The sequence below is a fragment of the Elephas maximus genome, chromosome 4, assembly GCF_024166365.1.
Source record: "Elephas maximus indicus isolate mEleMax1 chromosome 4, mEleMax1 primary haplotype, whole genome shotgun sequence".
NCBI classification, from domain to species: Eukaryota; Metazoa; Chordata; class Mammalia; order Proboscidea; family Elephantidae; genus Elephas; species Elephas maximus.
In genome coordinates this window covers 193,473,633-193,487,143 of record NC_064822.1, presented here as the reverse complement: position 1 = coordinate 193,487,143, position 13,511 = coordinate 193,473,633, and positions in this window count along the sequence as shown.

The window sequence follows — 13,511 nt, the reverse complement described above, 5'->3', positions numbered from 1 at the left end:
TGTTCTGGATCCTGCAGCTGGCACCTGTTTGTCTGACCTCTGGTCCTTGGGACTTGAGCTAGCAGCTTACCTGTGGTTTTGCCTGTGGATCTTGGGATCTGTTGATCTTCACAGCCTATGAGTAAGGGCCCTCCTCTCTGACCTGGTGATCTTGGCTTACCAGCCCCTGTGGCTACTTGAATCGGGAGAAGCCTCCATTCTGACCCATGGACTTGAAATGTTCCAGCCTCTACAACTGTGTGAGCCATTTCCTTGATATAAATTTCTTTACTGGTTTTGCTTCTCTAGAGAACCCAGTCAAAGACACCTGTCAAAATGCAAAGCTGATCAAACAAGACACCTTGAGTCTACAAATGTTTGTACCTGTTGGCTTCTGCCATTGTCTGCTGTGGCCCATCTGAGCTAAACCCCAAGACCCACTTTCTACTCATCTTTACTTATTTATTAAAATTATTTTTCCCTACCACATTCTTTGAATTTATCTTACTCTTTTTGTAATTTTTTGAGAAGGACATTTCCGTTATTAATTTTAACACTTGTCAAACACTGGCATGAGAAGCTACAAATTTTCTTTTGAGAACTGCTTTAATAGCATCACACAAGTTTTGATAAGTAACATTTTCACAATTTTTTAGCTTCAAATCTACTCTTTTTCCCATTCGCATATCTCCTTTTACCCACAAATCATTTAGAAATGCATTTTTATCCAATCGTAGTCAGAGAACATGATCTGTGCGATATTGATTTTTTTTTTCCAGTAGTTTTGAGACTTCTTTGTGACTTGCATCATGGTCAAGTTTGTAATTGTTCCCTGGGTGTTTGAAAAGGGGAGATTTTCCTTAACTGGAGGGTCTGCAGTTTCACGTCTGTATGTTTGATCAAGCATCTCATTATACCCCTCTAGTCTTTGTCAGGACCAGCACACTTCTTCTGTAAAGAGCTAGGTAGCAAATATTTCTGGCTTTGTGGCCATATGATCTCTGTTGTAAATCCCCTACCTTGTGGTATACAAAAGCATTTGTAAGCAATATGTAAATGAGTGCATGTGGCTGTGTTCCAGTAAAGCTTTATGTATAAAAGCAAGAAATGGCCAACTCTTGCTCTGTGCCCTTATAAATTTTCAGTAAGCCTGATCTGTCAGTTACTTTACCAGTTTATCAGTCTCTGTCGAGTTGATTCCAACTCATGGTGACCACATCTGTATCAGAGTAGAACTGTCTTCCACAGTGTTTTCAATGGCTGATTTTTCAGAAGTAGATCATGAGGCCTTTTTTTCGAGGTGCCTTTGGGTGGACTTGAACTACCAACATTTCAGTTAGCATCTGAGAGCATTAAACATTCTCATCACGCAGGGAATCCATGGGTTACTTAAACCCCAAAACACCAAACCCATTGCCGTGAAGTGGATTCCGACTCATAGCGACCCTATAGGACAGAGTACTGCCCCATAGAGTTCCCAAGGAGTGGCTGGTAGATTCCAATTGCTGACCTTTTAGTTAGCAGCCGAGCTCTTAACAACTACACCTCCAGTGCTCCATAGTGGTGCATTAAAATCTTATAACATAGTCGTGTGTGTGTGTGTGTGTGTGTGTGTGTGTTCAGAGTTTCCTTAAAACTTCAAACAGATCTGCCATGACTATTTCAAGGATATATTATTACTTTTTTTTTTTTTTTTTAATGATTCAGGGTTGTTGTATTATTCTCATAAATTAGTCCTTCAATCATTGTAGAATTAAAAAAAAAAAATTGCTGACGAATTGATTCCGACTTACAGCAACCCTAAAGGACAGAGCAGAATTGCCCCACAGGATTTCCAAAGAGTGCCTGGTGGATTCAAACTGCCGACCTTTCGGTTAGCAGCTGTAGCTCTTTAGCACTATGTCACCAGGGTTTCCCATTGTAAATTAGTCCTCTTTATTCAAAATAATGCTTTTTGCCTTAAGTTCTGTTTTATCTAATAGCAGTATATTTACTTTAGCTTATTCTAAGATTTTTCTTTTTTAATCTGATATATCTCTCTCCATGCTGTCACCTTCCTTTTTCTTTGTATCTCTGTTTCTCTCAGGCACTTGTGAATGGCTCACCGCTGAGCCTGTTTCTTTGTATGGATGGATGTGTGTACGTATGTGTGTATTGGTCAATCATGAGACTATTTTTTTAGCCAATAAGTTCTATATTTTACATGATTTTAGATTATTGAAATAACGGGATTCATGTCTGCCTTTTATTACCCCATGCTTTCTATTGGTAATAGTTTGCTTCTTCTATTTTCTCTTAATTATGTTGACTTTATTGAATTGTCTATTTCCATCCTTTTTGTCAATGACTTGAAAGTTAAGCATTCTTTTTTTTTTTTTTTTGTGGTTATCCTTAAATTTGCATCATTTTTTAGGCTCAGCAAATTCTGTAGTTAAGTTGTATCTCTTCCTTCCTCCTGGAAAGTACAAGGATATTAGAAAATTTTGATATTTTCTCCCTTCTTGTCTTCCACATTATTGATGTCAAGAATCTTCCTTGCTCCTGATTAGTTTGTTTTCACTTTGTTTTAAAATGTCCTTGAGACTTACTCAACCCTATACTAGTCTCTTTACTAACCCCGGCTTTCTTCATCCCTCTTTCGTTCAGGCAATTTTAGAGGCATAGTGGTTAAGCTCTCGAGTGTTAACTGAAAGGTCAGCAGTTCAAATCCACCAGCCACTTCACAGGAGAAAGATATGGCGGTCTGCTTCTTTAAAGATTTACTGCCTTAGAAACCCTATGGGGTTCTTCTACTCTACCCTATCGGGTGGCTATGAGTTGAAATTGACAGTAAGGGTTTCTTTTTTTTTTTTTTTAATGAAATTTAGGAAGGCAGTAGTGGTTTAGTGGTAGAATTCTCACCTTCCATGCAGGTGACCCAAGTATGATTCCCTACCAATCCGCAACCGCCCCTTTGTCAGCGGAAGCTTGCGTGTTTCTATGATGCTGAACAGGTTTCAGCAGAGCTTCCAGACCAAGGGAGACTAGGAACAGAGGCCTGGTAACCTACTTTTGAAAATCAGCCAGTAAAAACCCTATGGATCACAATGGTCCAATTCACAACTGATCATGGGAATGGCACGGGACTAGGTAGTCTTTTGTTCCATTGTGCATGGTGTCACCATGAGTTCGGGCGGACTCGATAACAGCTAGCAACAACATTATAGAATTTATTCTGAGTTTGTCTTACTGTCCCCTCTATAATGGTCATGCTTCATTGCCAGCAAGACGGGGCCACACCAGAAGGAGTGCCTTTGGGTCAGGAGCTACCATCAGTGCAATATCAGACGCTTACTCTCCCCATCTTGTGTCCCAATGAGGAAGTAATTCTACCCATGAAATGTTGGTCACTGGACTCTCCAACACCTCCACATGACCCCATTGGGCAGGTCTCAGGCTCCCTCCCTGCCTCTGTGAAGGAAGCTCCTGTTCTCCAAAAAAAAAAAAAAAAAAAAACCAAACCCACTGTCATCGAGTCAATTCCGACTCATAGCGACCCTATAGGACAGAGTAGATCTGGCCCAGTAGAGTTTCCAAGCAGCACATGGCAGATTCGAACTGCCAACCTTTGGTTAGCAGCCATAGCACTTAACCACTACACCACCAGGGTTTCCCCTCCTGCCCTTCCTGGGGATGAGCTCCAATTTATCCCCATCCTTTGGTCAGCCTACTCCTCCTACTTCCCCAGCCCGGTTTTGACTTGCCTGCAGGTTTTCTATAAGTCTCTTCTCCCATAAATAGTGTTGCGCCCTCATCTCCCACAGTTGTGCCTAGAACCCAGGGCAAGTGTCAAGCATAGCTGAATATCCTTGGACTGCCCAGGCGAGCTGACAGGGTTCACAGGGCCCTCTCAGGCCTGGGATGGCTGGAAAGCTTCGCTAGTGACGATGGAGACACACTTCTGGTGTCCATTCAGCTCATAGCTCACTTCTGCTCCAGAGAGTCACCTTAATGGACCTCTCTGGCCTTGGTTTACTCATCCATAGAATGAGGTCGATCAGTTAGACCTAGTGGCTCTTTGTCTTGAACAAAGGATACAATCTCCAATGCAAACTAGCAACACGAGCTCAACAAGCCCACCTTTCCTCATCTTCCTTTGAGCCAGTGGTTCTGCGGAGCTGTGGGCTGATCCATCCCAGGGCCCATATTGGCAGACAGACGCCATTTGTCTGCATGGCTTCATTGCCGGTAACAAGATACAACACACCTTGCTTTCTCCTCTGTCAAGAAAGTTCTTGAACGTGAGCCTCTCTACCCCCAAGTCACTTCCCTGCACTTCTTCTAAGTAGCTGTTGCCAACACACAGATTCCTGGTGATTTTCCACGTTTTCTGAAACCTTCGCCTACCTTTGAATGGGCCTGAAGCATCTCCCCACTGTGTGTCCTCTGGAGCATCAGGGGAGGGAAGGGACCCCCTTGCCTCTTGGCCCTGCACCATGTTTATGATCATGGGTGTGTTTGAGTCCATTGTTGTGGCTATAGTGTTAATCCATCTCATGAATGGTTTCCCTAGTTTTTGCTGATCTTTATCAATCATCAAGTCCTTTGTTAGAGACTGATCTTTCCTGATCACATGTCCAAAGGAACTGATCTGAAGTCCTGCCATTCTTGCTTCTAAGGAGCAGTCTGGCTGTATTTCTTCTAGGTCTGATTTGTTCTTTCTTCTGGCAGTCCATGGTATATTCACTATTATTCACCAACACGCAACTCAAATGCATCAATTCCTTTTGTATCTTCCTTTGTCATTCTCATGCTTTCACACGCATATGAGGTGGTTGAAAAGAACTTGGCTTGGGCCAGGCACACCTTAGTCATCAAGTCACATCTTCAGTTTTAAAACTTTAAAGAGGTCTTTTCAAAAGATTTGCCCAGTCCAACATGTCCTTTGATTTCTTGACTGCTGCTTCCATGGACATTGATTATAGATCCGAATAGAATAAAATCATTGACAACTTGAGTTTCTTCTCCATTTATCATGATGTTGTCTCAGTGATGGTGGAGTGTCAGTGGAACACCTGCTTTAGTTACCTGGTTAAGCTGTGGCAAGAAGGGGAGGTGGCCAACTGTGGAGAGGTACAGAATGAGGAGGGATTAAATCACTCCACAGCTGGCCATGCTCTGCTTCTCACTACAGCTCAGCCAAGTAATGACAGAAGGTCCCCTATTGACCGCCCCTCATGGATTGACACAGTGGCTGCAACAATGGACTTAAACATAAGTGATTGTAAGGATGGCACAGGACCAGGCAGTGTTTCGTTCTGTTGTACATAGGGTTGCTCTGAGTTGGAATTGACTTTATGGCACCTAATAACAGCAACAATGAAAAAGAGTTGGACAATGCTGGCATTTTGTCAGTTGTGGTAATAACTCATGGGAACGGGAATGGTGTTTCTAGTCAGAAAATCAGTGTCTTTATGGTCCTTTTCTTTTTTCTTCATATATTTTGCTGTAGCATCTCACTGCTTCCCGAATTTGCCTATCAACTTTAGCAAAGATATCAGTGTTTGGGTCCATGTTTTCAAGCAACTGAAGCTGCTGATTTAGTTCAGTAAACTAAATGTATACGGCAGTGTCTGGAATAGTAAATCATAAATTTGAACATCTGCCAGTGAACATCTCAGAATGATAACATCAGCAAAGTACATACTGCAACATTGTATGTAATACATATTACTAATGATAAGCCGTACCAAAACAAGCAAAACAGATGGTCTGAAGTGTGGTTCTTTGTAACTGGATTAGGTCACAAGTCGGGGACTACTTGTATCTGTTTTTGGATTTGGATTCAGATTACATGGGTGTGTTCTGTTTATGGACATACTTAGAGCTGTGCTCTTACTCTATGTGCAGCTTTCTACATATATGTTACACATCAACTGGAAGTTAACATGAAAGAGCACCAACGATAGAATCAGAAAGCTGCTGTTCAACAGCCATGACCCACATCGCCTTCCAGCCTTGTAAGCTGGTTTCTTGGTCTGAAAAGCTGGACCAATATCACAAGAGTTACTGGAGGATTAAAAGAAACATTGAGTAGAAATTGGCTCCTGCCAGACATGTAGTGAGTGCTGGTATGTGAGAGCTGTTGTTTCTATTGTTATTAAATTATTATATTAATTTTATGTAATTAAGTGTTGTGTTAGTTGCTGTTAAGTTGATTCTGACTCATGGTGACCCCATGTGTGCACAGTAGAACTGTGTACCTTAGAGTTTGCAGATCTCCAGCCCTGTCTTCCAAGGTGCCCCAGAGGGTTTCCAAGTAATGATTGGTGGATTTGAACTATTGACCTTTTGGTTACCAGCCTAACTCTTAAGCACTGTGCCACCAGGGCTCCAAGGCTCCTTAGCACTGCAAAAAACTATAAACCACTCAAATTTTCATCAATAGAAGAATGGATAAATGCATGTGGTACAGCTGCACAAAGGGAACAGCATACAGCAATGAAAAGACACACAGGGTGCAACAACATTGGGAGGGTTCAAATTGCCAACTTTTGCACTAGTAGGGGAGCACTTAACTGTTTGCATCACCCAGGGACTCTTTATATTTATATTAACTATGTAATTATGCCAAGAAATATGGAAAACAGCTTCCTGGCCAACTGACTGGAAGAGATCTATATTTATGCTTATTCCCAAGAAAGGTTGATCCAACCAAATGTGGAAATTATAGCACAATATCATTAATATCACATACAAGCAAAATTTTGCTGAAGATCATTCAAAAATGGCTACAGCAGTATATCAACAGGGAACTGCCTGAAATTCAGGCTGGTTTCAGAAGAGGATGTGGAACCAGGGATATCATTGCTCATGTCAGATGGATTCTGGATGAAAGCAGAGAATACCAGAAGGATGTTTACCTGTGTTTTATTGACTATGCAAAGGCATTCGACTGTGTGGATCGTAACAAATTATGGATAACATTGCGAAGAATGGGAATTCCGGAACACTTAAATGTGCTCATGAGGAATATTTACATAGATCAAGAAGCAGTTCAGACAGAACAAGGGGATACTGATTGGTTTAAAGTCAGGAAAGGTATGTGTCGGGGTTTTATTCTTTTACCATACCTATTTGATCTGTATGCTGAGCAAATAATCCGAGAAGCTGGAGTATATGAAGAAGAACGGGGCATCAGGATTGGAGGAAGACTCATTAACAACCTGTGTTATGCAGGTGACACAACCTTGCTTGCTGAAAGTGAAGACGACTTGAAGCACTTACTAATGAAGATCAAAGACCACAGCCTTAGTATGGACTGCACCTCAACGTAAAGAGAACAAAAATCCTCACAACTGGACCAATGAGAAACATTATGATAAATGGAGAAAAGATTGAAGTTGTCAAGGATTTCATTTTACTTGGATCCACAGTCAACAGCCATGGAAGCAGGAGTCAAAAAATCAAATGACGCATTGCATTGGGTAAATCTGCTGCAAAGGACTTCTTCAAAGTGTTGAAAACAAAGACATCACCTTGAAGACTAAGGCGGGCCTGACCCAAGCCATGGCATTTTCAATAGCATCGTATGCATGTGAAAGCTGGACAATGAATAAGGAAGACCGAAGAGGAATTGATGCCCTTGAATTGTGGTGTTGGTGAAGAATATTGAATATACCATGGACTGCCAAAAGAATGGACAAATCTGTCTTGGAAGAAGTACAACCAGAATGCTCCTAAGAAGCAAGGACGGCGAGGTTGCATCTTAAATACTTTGAACATGCTTTCAGGAGGGATCAGTCCCTGGAGGACATCGTGCTTGGCAAAGTACAGGGTCAGTGTAAAAGAAGGCCCTGAATGAAGTGGATTGACACAGAGGCAGCAAAAATGAGCTCAAGCATAACAACAATTGTAAGGATAGCTATGAGTTGGAACCGACTCGATGGTACGTAACAACAAAGTATTAATAATGGAATTATATTGATATACAAGTTATTATATTAACATCATCGTTTGCTTTTATTTATGGGCATCCCATTGAGAAACCATATTTCCATGTGGGGTTGAGGTGTGGAAACACATAAGCCATTTTAGAAAGCCTCTTAGAGCATGCACAGGCCCCTCCATCACCCGGGATGGGATACCTGATTGATTTGGAGCAAAACCTGGTTCTCTCAGAAGGGGAAGGATGCCAAGCCCCATGACCTGGATGTCAGGTGTAACCAGAACAGCGTGCCTTGTGAGGACTCTGTTATGTGGGGTACCCCTTCCCACATCCTGACAGTGGCCTGTGATTGAGGTAGGCTCTGACAGAACCATACCAGTAGGAGTTTCCGAGTCAGAAACTGTCCATTTTCATAGCTGCCTAATCTCGGAAGAGAGTGAACTTGGACATGTAGGAAAGTATCTTCAGGCTGAGTTATACGCTGCAACTGGACTCTGAGCTGGAGGAGTGGCTTTGCATTCTTCACGATGTCCACGCTAGGGGGAGACCAGTGACTGAGAGAGGGGAGTCAGTGCGAATGGGGACTTTTGGGACAGAGCCATTGATTACAGCCCCCTCACTACAAGGGCTGGGGAGGCCGGGCCCATAAATTAGTGGCAAAGGTAGAAGCCAGCACTCAACTTTTAATATAATCTCGTATTTATCTGGCTTTATGGCAGAACATGGTGCTTTTTCACAAACATGGTTATTTCTGCCATAACACTTCAACTGCGGGGATAAAATGTGGGTGGCTAGAGTCAGGATCTTGAGCGGAGCTGAGGGAGAGACCAGGCTGTGCAGGGCATCTCCAAGTCCCAAGATATCTGGGAAGAAATAGTGTTCTGTTAAATGACTGACCTTGGAGGCCCAGGCTGGGAGTGAGGGGGCTGACTAGTGATTGTGTTCTGTGTGACTCTGTATGTTTGGGCCATTACATTAGCCAACTTGATCAAAAAATGATGAGGCAAGGACCATGATTACAGTTTTTCTTGTTGCGTTTTGATTGCTTTTAGTAATGAAAGAGTTAATTTAAGAAAGAGCTTAAACTCCAGGAAAGTATCCCTTAATCACGATTTTGCACAAAATTAGCACTCGTGGTTCTTCTTTCCGTGGGAGATGTGCTCAGACCTGCTGCTTGGTTTTCAGAGCACTGTCATATCTTCTAGGATCCCCAGTGGCACAGTGGTTAAAGCACGTGGCTGCTAACAGAAAGGTCAGTGGTTTGAATCCACCAGCTGCTCCAAGGAAGAAAGATGTAGCAGTCTGCTTCTGAAAAGATTTAGTCTTGGAAACCCTGTGGGGCAGTTCTGCTCTGTCCTATAGGGTCGCTATGAGTCAGAATCAACTTGAAGGCAATGGTTACGGGTCATATCTTCTAGAAGTCTCTGGGTCATGCATGCTGATAATGCACTCAGCTGCTGACCTAACAGCTGCAGGTTTGAGTCCACCCAGAGTTGCCTTGGAAGAAAGGTCTGACAATCTACTTTCGAAAAAGGAGCCACCAAAAACCCTCTGGTTCTACTTTGACTACACATGGGATCACCATGAGTCAGGGCCAACTCCGTTCATCATGAGTCCTCTGGGAACGGTCCCTGCATGAATGAATGAATGGATGGAGGCAAGCTTCCATGTTCATTTTACCTCTACCAGCTGTGAGCTTACTGGGAAACCACTGCATGCCTCCATGGACTCACTGTACTCACTGAAAGAGACCAAGAGAAGGAGCTGTTTTAGTTAGTTATCTAGTGCTGCTATAATGGAAATACCACAAGTGGATGGTTTAACAAACAGAAATTTATTTCCTCATGGTTAAGTAAGCTAGAAGTCCAAATTCAGGGCATCAGCTCCAGGGGAAGGCTTTTTATCTCTGCCAGCTCTGGAGGAAGGTCCTCTTCATCAATCTTCCCCTGGACTAGAAGCTTTTCCGCACAGGAACACTGGGTCAAAGGACGTGCTGTGCTCCTGGCACTGCTTTCTTGGTGGTATGAGATCTCCCTGTCTCTCTGCTCACTATTCTCTTTTATATCTCAAAAGAGATTTCATCAACACACAATCCAATCTTGTAGATTAAGTCCTGCCTCACTAACACAGCTGCAGTCTATCCACCTCATTAACATCATAGAGGTAGGATTTAAAACACAAAGGAAAATCACATCAGATGACAAAATGGTGGACAATCACACAATACTGGGAATCATAGCCTAGCCAAATTGATACACTTATTTTGGGGGGTCACAATTCAATCCATGACAGGAACCAAGGAATATATATTGCTTATTTTGCTGCTGCTTCAACCTCTCCCCAGTTCACAGCAGTTTATCCAAAACACAGATCACCAGGAGGTGGGTTAGGATTGTATCCTTCACACTCCCAATCCCTGGAACCATGGCTGCCCCCTGCCATACCTGGAATTAATGAAAATGAGTACATGAATGGATAAGAAATAAATAAGTGAAAGAATTCGTGGAAAGGCTGGGTTTCTTGGAGGGAAGATGTAGATTTATACAGTAAAGCAAACAGAGCTAAATTTACACAATCACAAAAGGAACTGCTTTGATCAAATGTCAAGAAAGACAAGGAATATGAAGTCATCTATGGAGAAATGCAAACGAAGCACCCGGGGTGGTTCGGAAACAAAGCACTAATTAAGGAGTCATTAAAAAACAAAGCTCTGGAGATAAACACAGATTAACAGCTAAGAGAGTGCTGTCACATACAGTTGTGATTGCCACACGCCTCTCTGAAGCAGGGAAGACTCTGACAAGTTGACAAGGAGTTTAGTTTCTAGCACTCAGTGTCTGGGGAACTGGAACCCAGTGGGGCTGAGAGGCTTACCTTAGACTCAACTTGGTGGGGGACTTGAAGCCAGCACCATCCACCACAATCACTGACCAACAAATCCCTGGATTAGAACCATTCTGGGCATTCTGCAAACATCTGATGCTCAGGCCAAGTGGTCTGTGATTGAGCCAGAATCCATCTTTATTTAACTACATAACCTCTCCCTTCTTCCTCCGGCTTAATTTATCAATCAGCTAAAAAAAAAAAAAAAAATTTTTTTTTTTTTTTACCTGTCAACTATTTCTCTCTTTATCTGTCTGTCTGTCTATCTATATATCCATCTATCGTCTATTTCTCTCTTTCTCTATAATTTATTTCTCTCCTTGCTCGCCATCCATTTATCTATCTGGCTGCCTATCTACCTAGCATCTACTTCTCTCTCTGTCATCTATCTAAAAGTCATCTGTCCGTTTATACACCCATCTGTCTTTCCATTTGTCTATTATATATGTTTATATATATATATATTTTTTAAATGGCATAGTCTTGTTATAAGTCAAGTGACTCAGAGCTGACAAAGAAAAAGTAAAGTCTCTACAATTCTCAGAACTCAGAAATAACCATAGGTATTATTTGAGAAGGTTATTCTAGATTTATCTCTACGCATATATACAGAGGGACGAATATCCTGACAGATTGGCAGATAAATGCAGAAGCCAGAAAAAATGGGCTTATAAAATAAAAACAGGCTCCAATCATGAAACATTCAGTAAAGTAATTCAACATATTTTTACTTGGAGCAGCAATATAGAGGAGGTGTTAGGAACACAGACCTGGGGAAAGGTTAAACAAACTCAGATCCTTACTAGCTGTGGAGTCCTAGGCAAGGAACCAAACCTACTCAAGTCTCAATTTTCTACTGTATAAAATGAGGATGATAATAATAGTACATTCTTGATATTTGTGGAAATTAAATGAATTAATATATATATAAAAAAATATAAAGTGCTTCAAATAGTACCAAGCATATGGTAAGTGTACACACATTAGATATGAATTTACAGGAGATATATTAATCGAATTAAAGAATTTAAGGTAAAGCCTTCGTCGTGAGAGCTATTAGCTTAAAAAAATGTGTGCTCATTTTAGAAAAAAAATTAAATAATTAAGATAGTGGAGTTATTGTGTATTTTATAGCAGATTTCCTGAGGTATAACTCATACCATGAAAGCTACTCATTTAAAAGCATAGCTCAAAGGTTTTAGAATATTCACAGAGTAGTGAAATTCTCATCATAATCTAAGCTTCCAACCTTCTCTTCACCTCAAAATAAATAAATAAACAAACAAACAAACAAATAAATAATCCCCTACTCCTTGTGGAAACCCTGGTGACATAGTGTTTAAGAGTTTGGGTGCTAACCAAAAGCTCAGCAGTTCAAAGCCATGCAGCCTCCATTTTCCCTGACCCTCAGCCTTAGGCAACTGCAAGTCCTCTTTCTGTCTCTGTAAATTCACCTATTCCTGACATTTCATGTGAATGGAAGTATGCAACACATGATCTTTTGTGGCTAGCTTTCTTACCTTAGCAGATTTCCAAGGTTCATCTATGGTGCAGCACGCAACAGCACTTCATTCTTTCTATGGCTGAATAGTACTCCATTGTATGGATGGAGTATATTTGTTCACCCACTCTTCAGCTGATGGACAGCTGGTTTGTTTCCACTTTTTAGTTATGATGAATAATGCTGCTATCAACATTTACGTACAAGTTTTTGTGTGGATATATATTTTCATTCCTCTTTTGTACAAATACACCTAGGAGTGGAATTGCTGGGTCATACGGTAACTCTGCAACATCATGAAAAATGGAGCACAGATTGAAGTTGTCAAGGATTTCATATTACTTGGATTGACAATCAACGTGCATGGGAGCAGCCGTCAGGACATCAAACAGCTTGTTGCATTGGGCAAATCTGCTGCAAAAGACCTCTTTAAAATGTTGAAAAGCAGAGATGTCACTTTGAGCAGTAAGGTACACCTGACCCAAGACATGGTATTTTCAATCACCTCATATACATGTGAAAGCTGGGCAATGACTAAGGAAGACCAAAGAAGAATTGATGCCTTTGAATTATGGTGTTGGCGAAGAATATTGAATATACGGTGGACTGCCAGAAGAACGAACAGATCTCTCTTCAAAGTATAGCCAGAATGCTTCTTAGAAGCAACGATGGCTAGACTTAGTCTCATGTACTTTGGACTTGTTATCAGAAAGGACCAGTCCTTGGAGATGGACATCATGCTTGGTGTAGTAAAGGGTCAGCGAAAAAAGGAAGACCCTCAATTAGATGGATTGACACAGTGGCTGCAACAATGGGCTCAAGCGTAGCAACAATTGTGAGGATGGCCCAGGCCTGGTCTGTGTTTCGTTCCGTTGTACATCAGATCTCTATGAGTAAGTATGAAGATGTATATCACTGTGGTTTTGATTTGCATTTCCCTGGTGGCTAATGATGTTGATAATCTTTTCATGTGCTTGTTGGACATTTTTTTTTCTTTAAGGAAATGCTCATTCAAATCCCTTGTCCATTTTTAAAATTGGGAGATTTTTGCTTTTGCTATTTTTTTTTTTATTGCGTTATAAGAGTTCTTAATATATTCTGTATGCAAGTTTCTTACCAGATATATAATTTACAAATATTTTCTCCAGTTATGTGAGTTTGTTGACTTTCTTGATGGTATCATTTGCAGCATAGTTCAGTTTTTTTTTTTTTTAATTTTGA